The 17,567-nt window shown below is 42.4% G+C and overlaps 1 protein-coding gene across 2 annotated transcripts in view; it reads left to right on the top strand.

Annotated features, from left to right (window-relative positions):
- LPAR1 (lysophosphatidic acid receptor 1) overlaps window positions 1-17,567 on the top strand; it is a 72,878-nt gene that overhangs the window by 48,731 nt on the left and 6,580 nt on the right. The window lies entirely within an intron of this gene.

Raw genomic sequence — 17,567 nt, 5'->3', positions numbered from 1 at the left:
CCATTTGCTTCCCAGCTTCCCTGACTATGCTGATCCAAGAAAGGGGGGCACCAGGATGCAAAAGAGCCTGCTGTCTTTGGCCACTGGCCAGGCACAGGTCAATTTACTACTGCTGCTGAGATTTTGGGGGTATAGGGGTTGGGGTTTTTCCTTAGCTAGCTCCCTCTGCATCCCACAGGAGTTCAGAGAAACCAGCTGGGGCTGAGACACATCCTCTGGTTAAAGGTGTAGAGGGTACATGACTTTCCAGAGCTATAACTTCTCCTCAGTGCCCTGGGAAACCCAACATCAAAAAGATACTTTTTCTTTTTCTTTTTCTTTTTCTTTTTCTTTTTCTTTTTCTTTTTCTTTTTCTTTTTCTTTTTCTTTTTCTTTTTCTTTTTCTTTTTCTTTTTCTTTTTCTTTTTCTTTCCTTTTCTTTTTTATTTTTTCATTTTATTTTATTTCATTTCATTTTTGTAGTTGTCTTGTACTTTCAGTTCCTAAGTCCAGGACTTCATTGATCATCAGTAATTCAAAAAGTAGATTCCCCAGAAATAATGGCCAGTTAAGGTTTGATTCATAAGGAAATTGCATCTGGGAGGCATGTACACCCAGAGATGCAGCAATTTTCTAGCATGCAGTGCCTACAACAGTGCCTCAAATTCCAAAATCTCCTGCATTTAAAATGAGCTGAGAGAGCTGGCTGAAGCACAAGTTCTGCATTTGTCTGTATAAACACATGGATTTCTCCACGTGTACTGTTGAAATCTTAGCAGGGACATGAACCAGATTTCAAACCTGGCCTTGACCTTGAAACCAGTGATGAAACACATTAAAACCTTGACCACAAAGTGTTCATAAGCTTTGTACTTTATGCACTTAACTTTAAAACAATTCACCCCAGAGTTTGCAGAGTGTCTCCTGCATCCAGAGGCTACCAAGAATTACCCTTGACTCCTACAGTAGAGGGAATCTTGCAAAGTGTCTCTTATGGGATGTCTTCATGGCATATTGCACTGTTGAATGCAGATTTCCCTCAAAATAACAAAGAAAATGTTATATTTGCCTTTATTAGAGAAGCTTGACATGCTTTTCATTTGAAATTTAGGTTCACTGCCTCTTTTTGCTGCAGTTGCTTTCAAACAGAAGAGATAAATGTCTAACAGATGCAGCAGTTTCACTGAGCGTTTCCTCAGATGTGTGTAAGAAAGCAGAAAGCGCAAGTAAAAATACCAGCCCAAGCAGAAAGCTTCTGTTGTAAAGAGTTAAGTTGGATTTTTTTAACAAGAAGTACTGTTAGTACAGTGCACAGCCTCTAGTCCTCTAGTACCCTGATAGAATTGCCTAAATATCTGCATGTAGGTAATTTTGAAGGCAGCATTTTGCAGCAGCATGTTATGGTAGGGCTTCTGTGTGTGCTGACGTCTGTGATAGTAAGAGATGTTTGTTGCCACATCTTGAAACAATATCCTCCACTTCTGTGACACAGACTGACCGCTTTCAAAAAAACGAGAGAAGTCCACATACTTAGAAGATGGGTAGTGTACTTTTTTGTTGTTTAAACACCTCTATTTCTCACGCCTCAGAAAAATGAAACACAGAGTTATTGGAAACACGAGGCACATTACCAGCTTTTTTAAGGCCTGTGAAAACAGTTATTAGGCTAGCTGTGGGTTTGGAAATTTGATGAACCAACATGAGAGGTATCAGTAAGAGAAATATCTGGAAATATTTAATGATTCAGTAGCTCAGTTCATGTATGAATTGTTCTTTAATTTAGATGGAGGACTTGTGTTAGAATATTTTCACCCTTTTTGATTAAAGGGTGTCTGGGCATATTGCAGTTTGTGCCCTTGGTATGAGGGTTTTCCAGGAGACCCCTTATTGCTGTGACCACAACTGCCCTCTTCATGGCAGTGTCTTCTGGCTCTAGGACTTGCTTGGAGTTCAAAACACTCAAGAGCTGATAAAGACACTTCTGTGGTGCTGTCACATTAAGAGTAAGGCAAACCTTTCTGACACATGAAGAGTAAAGAAATTTAACAGGGAAATAAACGCCTTTGTGTTCCAGCTGGTCCTCAGATGTCAAAGGGGCTGGTGGTGGCTGGGCTTAGATTCTGGGTCATAGACAAGTCCACACTAAGTAACAGAAATGCAGAGGCAATGCAGCACTCTAAATCCAGCAATGTCCAATAAGCACTACTCCTATTACAGACTCACAGGTAGAACAATACCATGCAATACACTGTAAGCCTAGTCATGCCCAGTGAACCCTCACAGCCAGAACAAAAAGGTCTGGTGGCATTCAATAGCACTCACCACCAGGTACAAAACAGTATCATTTCATGAGCAACAGAGATGTGAGTTCTTCTTGGATTGCTCATAATCAATACACTCTCTGTGAAAGCATGCTTGAATACTTAACATACAAATAATGCAGGTGACAAAAATGCATTAAGTTGTGAGATAAGTATATGTGCTAGAAGTGTGATGACAACATAAGCTAGCTTTCTGAATTTCCCCTTAGTATAACTCTTAGTATAGCCGAGTCTGACCCAATAGGTGTTCCTGTGGGTGAGGAGATGTGTACAGCCCATTGACCATGCCTGGATACATTGAGAAAGGACAGCTAGGGTTAAAGATGGAGAGGTGGCAAGTTAGAAATGGCTCTCTTCTGCCATAAAATAACTCTTGGGTTTTTCTCTTTCCATCTGGCTGACACAACACAACATTTCTCTGGAAAAGAGCGAGTTTTTGTGGTGTCCATAAACTTTTACATGTGTCTGTTGCAGTGATATGCATTGTTCTTGCTGGCATTGCCACCTCTGCCTCTCCCTTTCTCTGTGCTCTTGGACAGTGCTCAGATGGTGACTCCTGTATATGATCATCTCACTGCTTATCTCAAAGCCTCCTGACAATGTCTGCTGCAATCAGCTAACCAACTCATTTCTTTACTTATTGATGATTTTGCTCTTGCCTGTGCACTGCATCGTCTACTCTGAACATGTGAATTTTCCACTGAGAAAAAGCTTGCATTGCAGCAACATTCAAGCTCAGACTTCACAGCTAGCAGCCGTGTTTTACAGCCACAAGTGAACCTTGGGAGATCTCTGCATTAAGCCCTTTCCCATCAGCCCTGAACTCCTGCACAAAGTAACCCTTATGGATATGGGAATTAGTCTGTCATGCAGAATAAGGAAGAGATGAAGGCTGTGGGTCAGTTACAGGTGCCTTTTTTGTTGGTTTTTTGTTTGTTTCTTTTATGAATGAAACATACAGCCGTATCTGCAGTAACATACTGCCATAATTGCATAAACATGGAACACATCAAAGCCAGTGAACATCCAAAAGGTGGATTTCAACAGTTGCAGTTTTAATCTGTAGGGAGCTCCCCTGGCCCACAGAGAAAATATGAGATCCAGTACCATTTGAGACAGTAACACTGTTTATAACTTACTGGAACAAAACTCTCCTGTCTGGGGAGGGTAAGAGGGGTCCAGCAGTACTGCTTCTCCCCATTCTCATTCATTCCCTCCCCCAGTCACACACATTCAGGTTTTACAAAACCCCATGGTTCAGGGACTGATGCAAGCTTCTCCAACCATGGGTCAGGTGGGAGGAGAGCAAAGTTCACCTAAAAGCCATGTCAGTAAGGGGGAAGGGTGGCTGGACTGTAGCCAGGATGATATCTTGTGCACTGGGGCATGGAACTCACCAACCCAAGAGACTCCTGTGGCATCCCAACACTGCAGGCTTTGCAGAGTGCTCAGCCAGCTTCGCACATGAGCTCCACAAAAAGTGGATTAAAGTGTCAGGGAGTGAAAACTGTCCTGCACAGACCATGTTACTTGCCCCATACCTGTAACTTAGCCACTGATGCTGCATTCTTAAAGGACTTCCAGGTGGTGAAACTTGAATGAGCCTTCTCTAATAAATGCAATTAAAAACAAGAGGACACACAACAAAAAATATAATTAGTGAATGCTTGTTTTCAGAAAAATATGTACTGGAAATACTGTGAAATCAACAAATTTGCAGTAGGTCAGACTGTTCATGGCTATGTATTCTCATGCTCATAGATAATTAATGAGCAGGATTACAATATCAGGGTTTGGATAGCATACAACAGCAAGAACACCAATGACAGTAAAGTGCTTGTGGTGTCACAGGATGCCTAAGGAAACTGAGTGCTCATTCTTTTGAAGGGCAAATAAATGGGCTCATACCTTGTTGCTTGTCTCTCCTAGAAAATACCAGGGACACAGAAATCTCTGCTCCTTTTCTCCCCTTGTAGCTTGCAGAACAGTTAGAGCCCAGCAGATAAAAAGCTTGCAGTGGTGTTTGGTTTAGCTCCTTATTATTTAAGACACAGCTGTGATCGATCTCCAGGCCATAAAGTTTATAAGAAGGAGCTGGAAGCATGGGCTTTTCCTACAGCACTGAAATGGCCCCTCTGCCTTGCATTTGTCTCTCATTTAGCTAGCCTGACTTTGGTGTGGCTGCTGCTCTGAACTCTGTAGAAAAATGAGGAGAAGCCAGCAAGTATCACCAGGAACTTCAAATGAAGTCCAGCAAAAGCTGATCTGAGTTTGCCTCAGGGCTTTTTCTTTATGCATCTTCCATACACACTGTGGCTTTGTTGGAGCTTACCTCAATGTTGCTTGAATATTCCATTGTTAAAACATTTTAAAAGAAAATAAAGTCATTCCTGAGTGGTGTCCTTCAGCACATTGCTGAGTAGTTAGGAGAATTTTAATCTTTTCTGAGAAAGAAAAACTTTGTATTTCATTTAGAACAGCAGAGGTACTTCTTAGAAGCAATTAAATTGCTGAATAGAAGGATTTTGCAAGCGATTTTCTTTCAATGTACTAATTGCTTGTTTATCTCTTTTATTTTAAACCCAAAAATTCCTCAGTGGAGGGCCTTTTTGCCTGGAAGGTCTCATTTTATCTCATGCAGTTTCCTGTTTACTTTAGGCGCAAGCCTAAAAGTATCTGCTAAAACAAAATAAAAAACCAGAATCCTGGAGAAGCCTTTCAGATTCATATATCAGCATGTCTGTCCCAAAATAATCTGACTTGAACTACTGTGGGCAATGATGAACTAAAACATCAACGTGAACTAAAACTAAGAATGATCTCACAGGTAGTAATTTGGGGGGGGGGGGGGGGGGGGGGGGGGGGGATGGGGTATTGGAGGAGGAGTATTCAGTGGAAGAGCTTTGATTAGTTAGAATTGCAATAAAACATATTTCCTGTGTCCCCAGGTTCTACCTCCTGGGCATGTGCTGGTAATATTGAGCAGTGCTGGTGGGCACAGCCTTTCTGCTTGGTGTGGTGCTTTTTTTTTAACATGGAGCAATACCAAAGCTGGGAGCAGGGATTTGAGGAGGTGTCTTTTTTTTGATCCTCTCAAAGTGCTTTAGATCCTGTTTCACCCCTTCTGCTACTCTGTCAGTTTACGCCTCCTCAGCCCCTTAGGTGGGCTGCAGCTGAATGTGCAGCTGCTGAATGTAATGCAAGTGGAAATGGTCTTTGTGGTTTGGTAGCAGTCTTGGTCCTTTACTTCCTCTTCCATCAGGCAACAACTGACGTGTGCTAGTTCGGTTTTCTATTTCACAATCCTGCATCCACTGTATTGTTTAAAGCAGGACACAATACAGTAGATAGCCTATGCATACTAAGACCTTCTTTTGAGGACTGATAACCGTGCCAAAACTTCTTGTGGGTTTCCACAGAGTGTGGAGGAGCCTTTTGTTTTCCTTTCAGAGCTTAGCTTTCAATGCAGCTGTGGTGATTGCAGTTGTTTGTTTTTGCAATTGCTTGTGGGAGTTAGTGGAGTGCAGTATCTTTGATGGCTGACTCCCTGCTTGTATGCTGTCCCCTCCCTTGAAGCCAACATCCCAGCCCTGCACCTAGAGCCTGTTCACACGGAGGGTCAGGGCAGAATGCTCCACAGACGTGCCTGGAGATGGCACAGGATCAGCCGGAGGGGATTAGACAGCTATAAGGGCCATCAGATGAGACAGAACATATTAGGCTTGCTTTCTGGATGCTTCATCACTGTCTGCACAAAGTCTCAGGCATTCCAAGTGTGAAGCAAATGCTTTCACAAGTATTTTCTGTCTCTAGCAGCCATGGTGTGATCTGCATTGTATGTCATTATCTGCCACATCTGATGGAACTGTTATTAGCGGTTATTTTTAAAAGTAGAGTTCTACCCTGCTGTACATAATGGTGGTCTGCTTTTTTACCAGATCAGCTTGGTCTGCATCTTAAAGAGTTGTTTAAACTGTCTTTTCTGTTTTGAAAAATTCTATATTGTTTAATTTTCAGCTGGCAAAGATTTTACTTTGGATGGCATATAAATCCCTCATCACTTGAGGACTGAAGTCCATGGCAAACAGAGTGCTAAAAGGGAAGAGTGTTCAAGTTCTTGCCCTGCAGAAGCAGCACATTCACTGGCAGATCCATGGGGAGCAGCCCCTCTGTGAGCATAGCCATGAGCTCTGCCCTGGCAGCAGCATCTCTTCTCTGTGTCACTGTGAGAAACAAGTTTGCATTGCCCTTGGGCTGAAGACAGGTGACAGAAGAGAATGATTACTGTTGTCTTTGACAGCCTCATTAGAGAGGCCAAGAGTTCAGTGGGAACTCCTGCTCATGCCCAGCAGCAGAAAACCCAGGACAAAGCCAAGCAGCAAGGAAGGCATGCTGCAGAGAAAGCACCAGTGTTAACACCTCTGCTTTCCTTGCATGGTAGAGAGGGGCTGGATCTAAATGACCTTTGTCTGGCACTTCTCATGAACATGCCTGAAAGAGATGAAGGTGGCTGGGAGTCAGCCCACTTTTAGCACAGACAGTTATTTCAGTTTTTTGTTGCTATTCAATTGCTCTTTCATAAGAGGGTGGGAGTAAGGGAACTGAAAGTTAAGAGACTTAGCACCTTTTTTTTTTAAACTTCATCATTGTTGTCCGCTGTTATATATAGCCAAAATGTACAGTTTTTTATAGGGACACTGGAGCAAACTCTGCAAGAGGTCAAAGGAGTCACATCCTCAGAAATATGCAGACTGAGTAACCTTCAAAAAAGCATGATAATGTGCTTTTTTGTGGTTTCAGAGGCTATTTATATGGCAATCTTTAAGCCAAGCAACCAAGGATGTGGTGCTAGCACAGTCCAAGCACTACTCTTGGGTACTTTTAGATGCCATACTTTTCTTAGCAGAAGTTAAATTTAGAACAGGAGAGCAGACTGCCAAAGGTAGAAGACTGTTCCTGTAAGCCAATGGAAACACAAGGATCTGTTCTGTAAGCCAAATCAAGCTCACTTCTCCAACAAATGCAGGGATTTTGGGGAAGCTTAGTTGTAGGGGAAAGGGAGAAGGCATAGGGGGAAAACACATCCCTTGTCTAACCCAGGAGCAGTTTTAGTGACTAATCCTCTAAGTGGATGAGACTGGGATGCCCTCATTTGTAGTCATGAGGGTGTAGCCACATACCCAGGGTTTTACACCAGTGTGTACTGCTGAGAGAAGGAGCTAGCTGAAGATACACCCTTTTCCCCCCAGATAATGCGTGGCAGTGTGATTCTTGATGATATGACATGAAAGAAAGGCTAGGTTTTATTAGAGCTCTCTTCTGTATTTGTCTGAAAATTTTAAATCTATCTAGATTCTGATATGGTAAATTATTAGAGAAGCATCAGAGAAGCTGCCCCTGGAATCCATCAGCAGCAGTTAAACATTTCCAGTCCTATTCACTGAATTTCTCATTTGAAGTATGGAAAATACTGTTGTTACTACACTGAAATTATGCAGCAAGCATCCTAATGGGGAATCCAGAGAAATCTGTGAGAGCCAAAAGGTAGCTGCATCCCTTTAAACAATGTCTTATCTTCACATTGTGGAAATGCAGAACAAAACCTATATTTTCTGCCCTGGATACCAGCCTCAACCAGATAATTTTTAAAAGGTACATGTAGAATTAAGTGCCAAAACCTAGAATTTACCCTTTTGATAATCTGTAAGTATATACTTCCCACAATCAAAACACAGGTGGTTCTCTACTCAGTGCTTCTCCTGTGATATGCAATGCCACATCTGTCTGCTCCCCTCCGTTTTGGCAGTGCCATTTGTAGGTGCCTCCCTGATGGTCTGATAGCCTGAATAATGTCTGCATTCCCTTAACACAGCTTGGATGGTGAGGTGTGCAGACAACTCAGGTGATAGTGCCATTCATGTGCAGTCTGTCCCAGGCTGCTTTTGCTTTAAGGCAGTAGTTTGATTTGTTATAGTCAGGTGAGGACTAGAAAGGCTTTTCTAACTTGTCCAAAGGCAGACAGATTTTCCCGAGCAGGTTTATCCTAGAGTGGCATTCCCTTATCCTTAGGGGCTTACCCTGTTGCCTATTTCACTTTGGAGTTGTACTCTTCATTTTCTGAGAAGCACAGCTGTCAGCATGGATTCGCTTCTTAAAATCACTTTGTGTGACTGATCTTAATTCAGTTCCCTCAAAGGATGTCTACCACAGCTTAACCAGATAGCTATAATCAGGTAAATGTTAGTATGGCTATATAAATTAAAAGCACACACAGTTTTCTTGCAGTTCAGGTAGAGCTGGTAACACTTGGTAACACTTTCTCCTATTCAGAGTCTGGTATTAGCATGTTAAATAAAATAAGTTTTATTCCTATTAAGCGAGCCAACAGAGGCTAATATTTTTCTTCTTGTATTATTAGTTTAATCTTATGTAGGAATCAAGGCAGTCCTTTACATATTAAATTGCATCCACCCAGGCTTCATTTGGAATCTTGTGTTGCAACTGGAGCTTATCCAAACATAATACCAGTAACACTTAATGTCCTTAACAACAAAGGAAAATACAATTAAACAATCTCACATAGCAAAGTTGTTTGATAGCTGCTAAATATGCTGTATTGTTTGAGTGTAGCATTCTGACTGTGTAGCAGAGTACCACAGAAGTTATATGGATTTCTGTAGGAAAAGTGGGCAGAACAGGGCTTTTACAACATGGCTGTGAATTATTTTTCTGTGATTGGAAACTGCAGCTGCTAAAAAAGCAGTAAAACACCCAAGTCCCAAGCACACTAAATGTACCTTGCAGAAGCAGGCAGAGGACAGTCCAGCCTGCGAGCCCTGCTTGCATGTGCCAGCTGTCCTGCCCTGGCCTCACACCACCTCTTGCAGTGAGCCTTCACTTCTGCAGAAGCGTCTTCACGTTTTAGGAGACCTGGTGACCTCCAGCTGCCCCGCATATGGGACCTGAAAGCCTCACCCAGACCCTTCAGACAGGGTCCTCTTGCTGTGCAGGGAGAGGTCTCTCCCCCACCGGAAGTCCCAAGTCATTCCTATGAGCAGTCAGGGCCCCCAAAGAGAATCCTAACCAAGTTTGGACTAGGGAGTGGAAACAGGTTGCCAGGTATGAGCTAAAGGTTGTTTATTGGACCCATTAGAGCAGATTCAGAGAAGGGCCAAGATGATCAGAGGGCTGGAGCAGAGGCTGAGAGCATTGGGCTTGTTCAGCCTGAAGAAGAAAAGGCTCTGGGAAGAGCCTATAGCAGCTCTCAATACCATAAAGGGGCCTTCAAGAACACTGAAAAGGGACTTTTTACAAGAGCATGGAGTGGTAGAACAAGTGGGAATGGCTTTAAATAGAAAAGGAGTAGATTAAGATTAGAAATTAGGATTAAATTCTTTACTATGAGGGTGATGAGGCACTGGAAAGTTTGCCCAGAGAAATTGTGGCTGTCCCATTACTGGAAGGGTTGGTGGACAGGGCTCTGAGCAACCTGATGAAATGCATGGCATCCCTTCTCATGGTGGGAGGTTAGAATTAGATGTTTAAGGTCCTTTCCAACCCAAGTCTTTCTGGGATTCTATGGTTCTTGCTTCTAGTTTTCCCCAGACATCTCTTGCCTGCTTTTCTTTTTCCTGCGACCCAGGGAGACCAGTACCAGGAGCCTGTTATCAGCTGGGCTTATGTGTTCATTTTCCAGCCAAGCTACCAGCAATGATTTGGGACTGTAGGAGTATGTTTTCAAGTTAGAGCATAAAGACTTGTCTAGAACACTAGAAAATTGAAAGAGACACCAAAATTTCCTCTGTGTGTCAGGTTTTTTGGCAACAGAGAAACTCCATGAGGACTACTGTTTTTCTTTACACAGAGATAAATAATCAGATTGCTTTGGCAACAGCCAAGCTTTTATTCAGACATGAGCTTCACATATCTTTATGAATTTAGAAATCAGTTGAAATGCTGACCACTGGCATTTAATGACTTCCTGTTTTTGTTTAAAATGCTTTCTATAGATAAAAGCCTTAGTTTCTCCCTTTTAAGAGGGGCAGTGCACCATCTCTCTCCTGCACTTACTAGGTCAGGAACAAATTCCATTTTTCTTGTGTTGAGGGATTCAAATGGATACAGATAAATCGCAGCAGGATTAAGCTTTTGCTTTTCTTTTTAGAATACGTTTTGCACATTCCTTTGTGCAAGTTGTTCTTTAAAACCATTACAAGTATGTTCTACAAGAGGGCTATTCAGACACCTTTGGTTTGCAGATGTCAATTGAGAAACCCTCCTGGTCTCTTCCATTTGCATTAGCACTGGAGTTCTCCTTCAGAGATGTCAGCTGCGGGATACTTGAGGGCAGCTGGATCAGCTGGCCAAAAACCAGTACACCATTTGCAAGACTGCAAGCATCAGGTGGGGAATTACGTCAGGTGTTAACCTGGGCTAGAGTTTGGCAAGTACCCATGAAATAAGCAGATCACTTCTGGTGGGTTGCTACTGCCCAGTTTCATTTTCTCTTCAGTTAGTTTTATTCTGTTATTGGTCCTCCCCAGTCTTTTCTGTCTTTTTGCTGTTTCACACTGTCAAAGCTGCAGATGCTACAGGGATACCACAGTGCTTGGAGACCGTGCAGTATTGGAAACATCCACATCTGGTACCAGGCTCTGTGGAAGGACCACCTGGTGGTGTCCAGGTGGGAAGCCATGCAGCAGGTAGGATCTCCAGAAGGAAAGCCAGGAGTCTGAATGTCAGCATACCCTGCCTCCAGCACATGCCAGTGAGCACTCAGGGCAGTAAGCACAAGGTGCCGCAGAGAGCAAGGTCACAAAGATTCCCACAGCTGCCACTTGGGAGTCTGGCTGAGGGGAAATCTGCTCTTCATCACCTCTGGTCTGGATTTGCAAAGTGAAGCAGGGAGAGAAGATGAAAGATGTTGGCTCACTCTGAGATAAGGGAAGGTATGATCACTGTAGATGCAGCCCTACTGACCGCAGGCATTTTGTGTCTGTGTGTCTCCATGCTGCTCAGAGATGGTGGCCATGCAGCTAGCAATGCCAGTGGGATTATTGGCTAATGCTTGTTGTCAGCTCCCTGTGTAACACCATAATAGGTCAGATGTTTCTTCAGTTAACCCTTTGTGTAGCAGGTATAAGTGCCAAAGTGTGTCTGGTTTAAAAGAAAGACTTTGACCTAAAGATTTCACCAAGATATTTATGTGTTTTCCAATGGGGGCAATGTGATGATGTGAGTGCTGGAAGACAGCAGGTAGAGCAGAGGCCAGCCTGTAGTAAAGGAGTCTAGGTGCCACCAGAAGCATCAATCATGGTAGTCAAGAGAAAGAGTTTTTTACTTTCTTTTATTTTAAATGAAAGAAGGTGATGAGGACTGGATGGATGAAAAGACACACATGAAATACTAAATATTAAGGCCCAGAAAGAAGTGATGGTAATATACACAGGATTTAACTCTTTGGGTTTGAGGCTTGCTGGTCCTCCCAGCTCAGCCAGAGCACAGGCAGAGCCCCAAGGCTGCTTTCATGTTAAGTCATTAACATGTTTTAAACCAGACAAATGTGTGAAGATGGAAGCAGATGGGTTCTTCAGAGGAGGGATGGTTTGTTGACAAAGATAGCCATGCCTTAAACACCAAAAAATTATGTGCACCTTCAAAGGTGAAAACAAATGTTTGAAGCAGACACATTCTGAATTCCTGCTGAGAAGAGGAAACACATTTTTGAGCAGGACATGATTTCTCTATTCCTACACAATCCTGCCATTATTTTGTACAAAGTCTGGCCAAACTTGCTAGCTGAAATTCCCAAAACAAGATTCAGCAAGGGGTTGGACTGAGCATGTGCATGTAGCTGTGGAAAAGTAGGGAATCAGGGATCTGATGCAATACTAGCATAACCAGTTTATTCCAAAATCTCTTTACAAACCATGGGTACAGTAGACTGAAAAATCTCCCAGACCTAACAGTTACAGAATTCATGCACAGTTAAGATATTTGATAAAGCTCAGGATAGGGTTTTATCTATAACTTGCACATTTAGAGCTGCTCAGCTCCCAGGAGACTAGAACACAGATCCCTAGGGACGGGGCATAGATACTGTCATGAAAGACAAGATAGTGGCTTGTATCGCCCAGCTCCTTTCATATGGTCTCTAGTTGTGTATTTTCTCTTATGTGCTCACATCTTCCTGCTTCAAATCATCTTAGAAAAGTATATGTAAGACAGCGTTGCATGAATATTAATGTAGTTTTTTTTATGTTTGCATTGTTTCTCATTTCCTGTTTTACACTGTTTTACATCTTTCTTTCTGGAGATATTTCCTCTTTCTTTCACACACAGCCTCACAAGATGAACGTTTGGCTTGAAACATGAAGGCACCCATAGTGTTAAAGTCTCCCATAGGCACGTCAGAGAAGGCAGCATTTTACAATCAATCAAAAACTGCAGGAGTGTGCTATGAATCTCTCACTCTTTCATAATTCATACAGCTTTCTTCAATAAAGACAATAAATAATAATATAAAATAAAAATAAACAGCTTCAATAAATGAAGCTGTTCTGATAGCACCTTTTTCAGCATGGCCATCCTTACCTCTACCCTGTAGGCAGCTCTCCCCCACCAGGGGTATTTTTCAAGGACTTTCCTTCACTGTCATCCTTCTCAAGTCTTTTGGAGTCTGTGGATTGAGAGGCAAGCCTTTCATATATCAAGTTCTTCATAATTTTTCAAGTTTAGCACACAATTAAATCTATTAATCTAATCAAAATGTGGTAGTCACATTTTATCTCTTCACATGAAAATTCCATGGGTCAAAGCAAACATTACCTCTAGGTTAATTATTTCCAGCAAAAAATACAAAAAACAACAACAGTGTTTTCATCTACCAAGAACTATTAGCATATATTGTAATAGTGTTGTGTCAAAATTGGGAAAAATTAGGTCAGACTAGAATTAGAAGAATCGCTTCTACACTCTGTATGTTTAGAGCATGATAAATGCTCTTCGTGATCTTTGGCATCTATAATCATTCATTCATTTTAGATTTCATGCTGTCATGTTTGTGTCAGGGGAAAACAGTACACAGCTGTAAACAGGCACTATTGCAGTACTTGCAGTACTTATCTCTCTCTGTTCAAGCCATGCACAAGAGAATGCTCAGTGTGATAAGAAGGACTATTAATACAGTTTACAGATGGCTAGGACATGAAGAAGTGCAGTTGTGTTGCAGCTGATGAGCTTGCACCTCAGCTAGCATAGCAAGTGGCTTTCCCTGATGAGGGTGGGATTGAATCAGAATGTCGAAAATGCCAGGCACTTCTACAGCCCTTTTTGGCTATGGTTTTGTTAATTAAAACAAATCATTCTCCCAGGGCATTGCATTTAGCCTGCACCAAGTGCAGAAGGACTCTTCTCCCTGCTGGTAGCAGTGATAACAGTGACGTTCAATGCCCTTTCCTCTCTCAGTCGCTGTTGTCCCAGAGGAAGAGGGGGTGCAGCTGCCTGCCACAAGTACCACTCTGAGGGCAGGAGGGGATTTGGAGAGGTCAGCAGATGGACAAGAGTAGAAGGGCAACAGCAGCAGATTATAAATGTTCCTGCAGTTCAGCTGGAATGCATCTTTTCTGCTTTTCTGTCTTTGATATGCTAGTTCTTTATCCTATTCCTGTAATCCTTAAAAAACTGCAAATACAGGAGAGATTTTTTTTTCTTCTCTCACTCCCTAAAAGAGGCCCTTTCAGTATTTTTCCTCTCCACACAGACTGAGGAATTTGCAGGCTGAGTGTGAGCCCATGCCAGATATCAGGGTTAACACACAAGATGAATAGAAGAGAGCACATGAAAGGGACACAGTGTGGTTAAGGCAGAGAAGAAGGGTGTTTCAGAATAGGTGCGCATTGACAAGAGCTACATCCCTCTGGAGCCTCTGAAGGACAGCAGTGTATGACTTGGCAGAAGCAGAAGTGCTTCTTTTATTTTGCTTTTTTGAGTTAGAGGAAAACAAATGTTCACAGAATAAACACAGACATAGGCTCTCCAAGGCAAAAGACAAAAAAAAAAAAAAAAAAAAAGAGTGCTGCTTAGGAAACACTTTGCCTGCTAACACAAGAAGCTTCATGAGTAGCCATCCAGTCTGGTATCCTAGTAATGAGTGACTAGCTCATCAGTGTTTATTCTTGTGTAGTTTATTTCTTTTCTGCTGCTGGTTTTTGGAGTTGTTTTCTCTTTTGTTCTTGCTCTCACTGATTTTTGTGTGATTTATCATGGCTGGTTTCATATGCCTACTGCCTACAATAGTTTTTAGTCTCTTGCAATCAAACCTAGCTATGAGGCCTTGTCTCATTTACCCAAGGGTTTCCAACATCCAGCTACCATGGAAACATAATCTGCACTGATGCACCAGACAAAGGCTCAAGACAGATGAGATGTAGTCATATCACGGACACTGGAAAGCCTCCAGTGGACTTCTACCACAGCTCTGCAAGACAGACAATGCACAAAGAGTCAGAGTTTCATTTCTTATTGTGACGAGAGGTATCACACCTCAGCAGAAAATTAGATTAAGTCATAAGTGCTTTTTTGTAACTCATTCCTGCTGTAAAACATGCTTCTCAGTCCATAGGGATCCTTCACTCTTTTAAGATGTGCTATTTTTCTGGTTCTCTCAAGTTTTCCTGTCTAATGGCTAGCCATTCACCCCTGATGGGCATTCAGCCTGATTGGCATTCCTTCTTCACCCAGCCCTCTGTGGCCTGACCCACAGGACAGACCTTGGCCATGCTCCATGGGAACATTCTTCTGCTGCAACTGAAGAGCTCATTTAGCTTCTTGCAGTGCCATCACCTTTGAAGGACTGCCAGGGCTGGAGGTAATATCCCAAGGTGCTCTTCAGCCACCCAAAGACATAAAGTCTGCACGTTTTTTCAAGTGTGTTGGGCTCTCCTAGTGCCAAAGACATAAATTTGGTACAACTCTGGCATATCCACAAAGGTTCAAGTAACTGAATGCAACAGATCTTCTTTGTATGTTATTGTAATTTAGGTTTGACCAAGTTTGTAAAATGTTAAGATGCACCTGGAAATTACTAATACTGTAATTTAGACTGCTCTTAGTTCTGATTCTGAGCAGAAAAACATCAATACTTTGGTGTATGATTAAGGCTTTCCAGTATATGGCAGCAGGAAGCTTTTGGATGTCTCTGTTTTATTAAATGTGGTATTTTTAGATCTTCATTCTTGGTGAAGTCAATTCACAACAGATTTCTGGGAGGGGAAGAATTTAATTTCACTTCCAGCTTACTTCAACAAATATTCTAAGTAAGAGGGGAAAAAAAAAATCAATCCTTGTTTTCCTTTTTCATGCAGAAAAAGAATTCCATGTTTAACCAGATGAAGTTTCCTAAATCTGAAGTATTAAGAGCCTGACATTTATGTTTTCCTCTGTACCTAATTCGAACACATCCTTACCTGAGTGATGCTTCTCAGTATTTTCCAGTGTACCAACAGTTAAATAAAGCAAAGCTGAGGCACTTTTGTGTCACCATTTACAAGCACTTAATAAGCTGCCAGAGCCATTAGCATGGGGGGATGTTTTGCTAGGAGCAGAAGAGTGACAACTTGCACAATGGTGACTTCCTTCCAGAGCTGGGTGGGAACACAACTTTTGTTTTTATCATTTTTCAGTGTAGCCTGAGCTGCACAGAGCAAGTAGTTGGTTGTCAACCACAGTCCACTTTTTCTTGAGTGCAGCCAATCAAGCCTCAGCACATAGGTTATCAGACCTGTCTGAGATACTGAGGAGCCCAGAGAGGCTCAGGAGCTCCATCTGAGACAAGTGTTCAGTGCAGTGCAGTGCAGTGCATGTGGATTTTTCTGGATGACTTTGGGACTTTCTCAGGAGCAAATTCCTATCTGCCTCACCATAGAGCTTTTTGTTGCTGTTTCTAACATATCAAAAATTATGCCAACAGAGCGTTCTGTTATTCTTTAGCAACAGATTAAAAAAAAAATGGAAAATTGGAAGCCTTCAATTGCAACTTTGAACAATGCTATGAGAGCTTTCCTGCTAGTTCCATTGTTTCCACATTGGACTTTCCTGCTACAGGCCTGGTGAGGATGCTGTCATTGTCTTTTGTCATTCACTGTAGATCCTATGACTTGCAGTGTTCCCATCTCTGATGTTGTTCTCCCAAGGCAGCCTGTAGTGAAGAAAATACATGCTTAAACTAAAACAAAGTGCACTGCTGCCTTACTAGCTAGGAGGCTGAACACGACATGCACAATTTCAACAGTGACTTGTTGAATTTGAATTAATGACTTTGTTTCTGCAAAAAGCAGCTCAGCAGAGCTATTCTGTGCAGGGGCAAATTCTATCAGCATGGACAATGCTGCAAATAAAGGAATGCAGTTTTCTACTCTTATGGCAACGGGCAAAAGGAAGGGACAAAAGCCTCTAGTCCTTTGCATGGGTTTCAAGTACTCTTTTCTAGGACTGCTGGAATCCAAAAGAGCTGCAAAAAGACAAAAGCTATGAAGCGGGTTCATGTGTTTGATGCCACCTCAGATTGGGAGAGTTTCATCCCCATGCTGTCAAATTGCTGCCAGGGACCCTAACAAAGTCATTTGGTGAAAGAGCTCGATGCTTTGACCTGGCAGCTGGCAATTCATCCCCCAGCTTCTTTCCATTGATGAGCTTTGTTGGTCAGCAAAGCGATAGGCATTGAATGGCACCATTAGTTGCAAGCAACCTCAGTTTAGGGATGCTTTTTGGCGTGTAAAAAGCCTGTGTATGTGGTTTTCTGGCTGGTAATCAGTGTCTGTCCCCTGGCGTATATTGCAGGCTTGCAGACCCTTTGGAAAATCTTCTTCTATTTGATCTACCTGGGTTTGCTGTCCAAACTGCACAGTTTACAGTTGTCACTGCCCAAGCTGGAAATTGCTGGCACCTTCTTGGCAGGCATGGCAAAGTCTGCCTGGTGTGGGAATTGACTTAGGTGCTAGTACTGCAAGAGGCCATCACTGTAATAAAAAAGGGAGCAGTATATAAACAAATAAATACCACAGTGACGGGAGAACCAGTTTGAAAACAGCGCTCTCAGCGTAGTGCTGGGAAGTCCTTATTGCTGCTACCCGTGCTAATCCTGCTCAGTGTTGATAAGACTTTGGTTTCCACCTCAGTAAAGCAGCCTGGAAAATCTCAGGAGCCCTGTCTTTGTTCTGACATGACTGGTGTGTAAGGGCTTCCCCAGCAGAGCTTATATTTAAAGTC

This window comes from Agelaius tricolor, unplaced genomic scaffold (genome assembly GCF_023055355.1).
Source record: "Agelaius tricolor isolate 1412-34295 unplaced genomic scaffold, bAgeTri1.0.p SCAF_4, whole genome shotgun sequence".
In the NCBI taxonomy this organism is placed as follows: Eukaryota; Metazoa; Chordata; class Aves; order Passeriformes; family Icteridae; genus Agelaius; species Agelaius tricolor.
The sequence above is the reverse complement of the archived record's forward strand: the minus strand, read 5'-3'. Positions and strand labels throughout refer to the sequence as shown.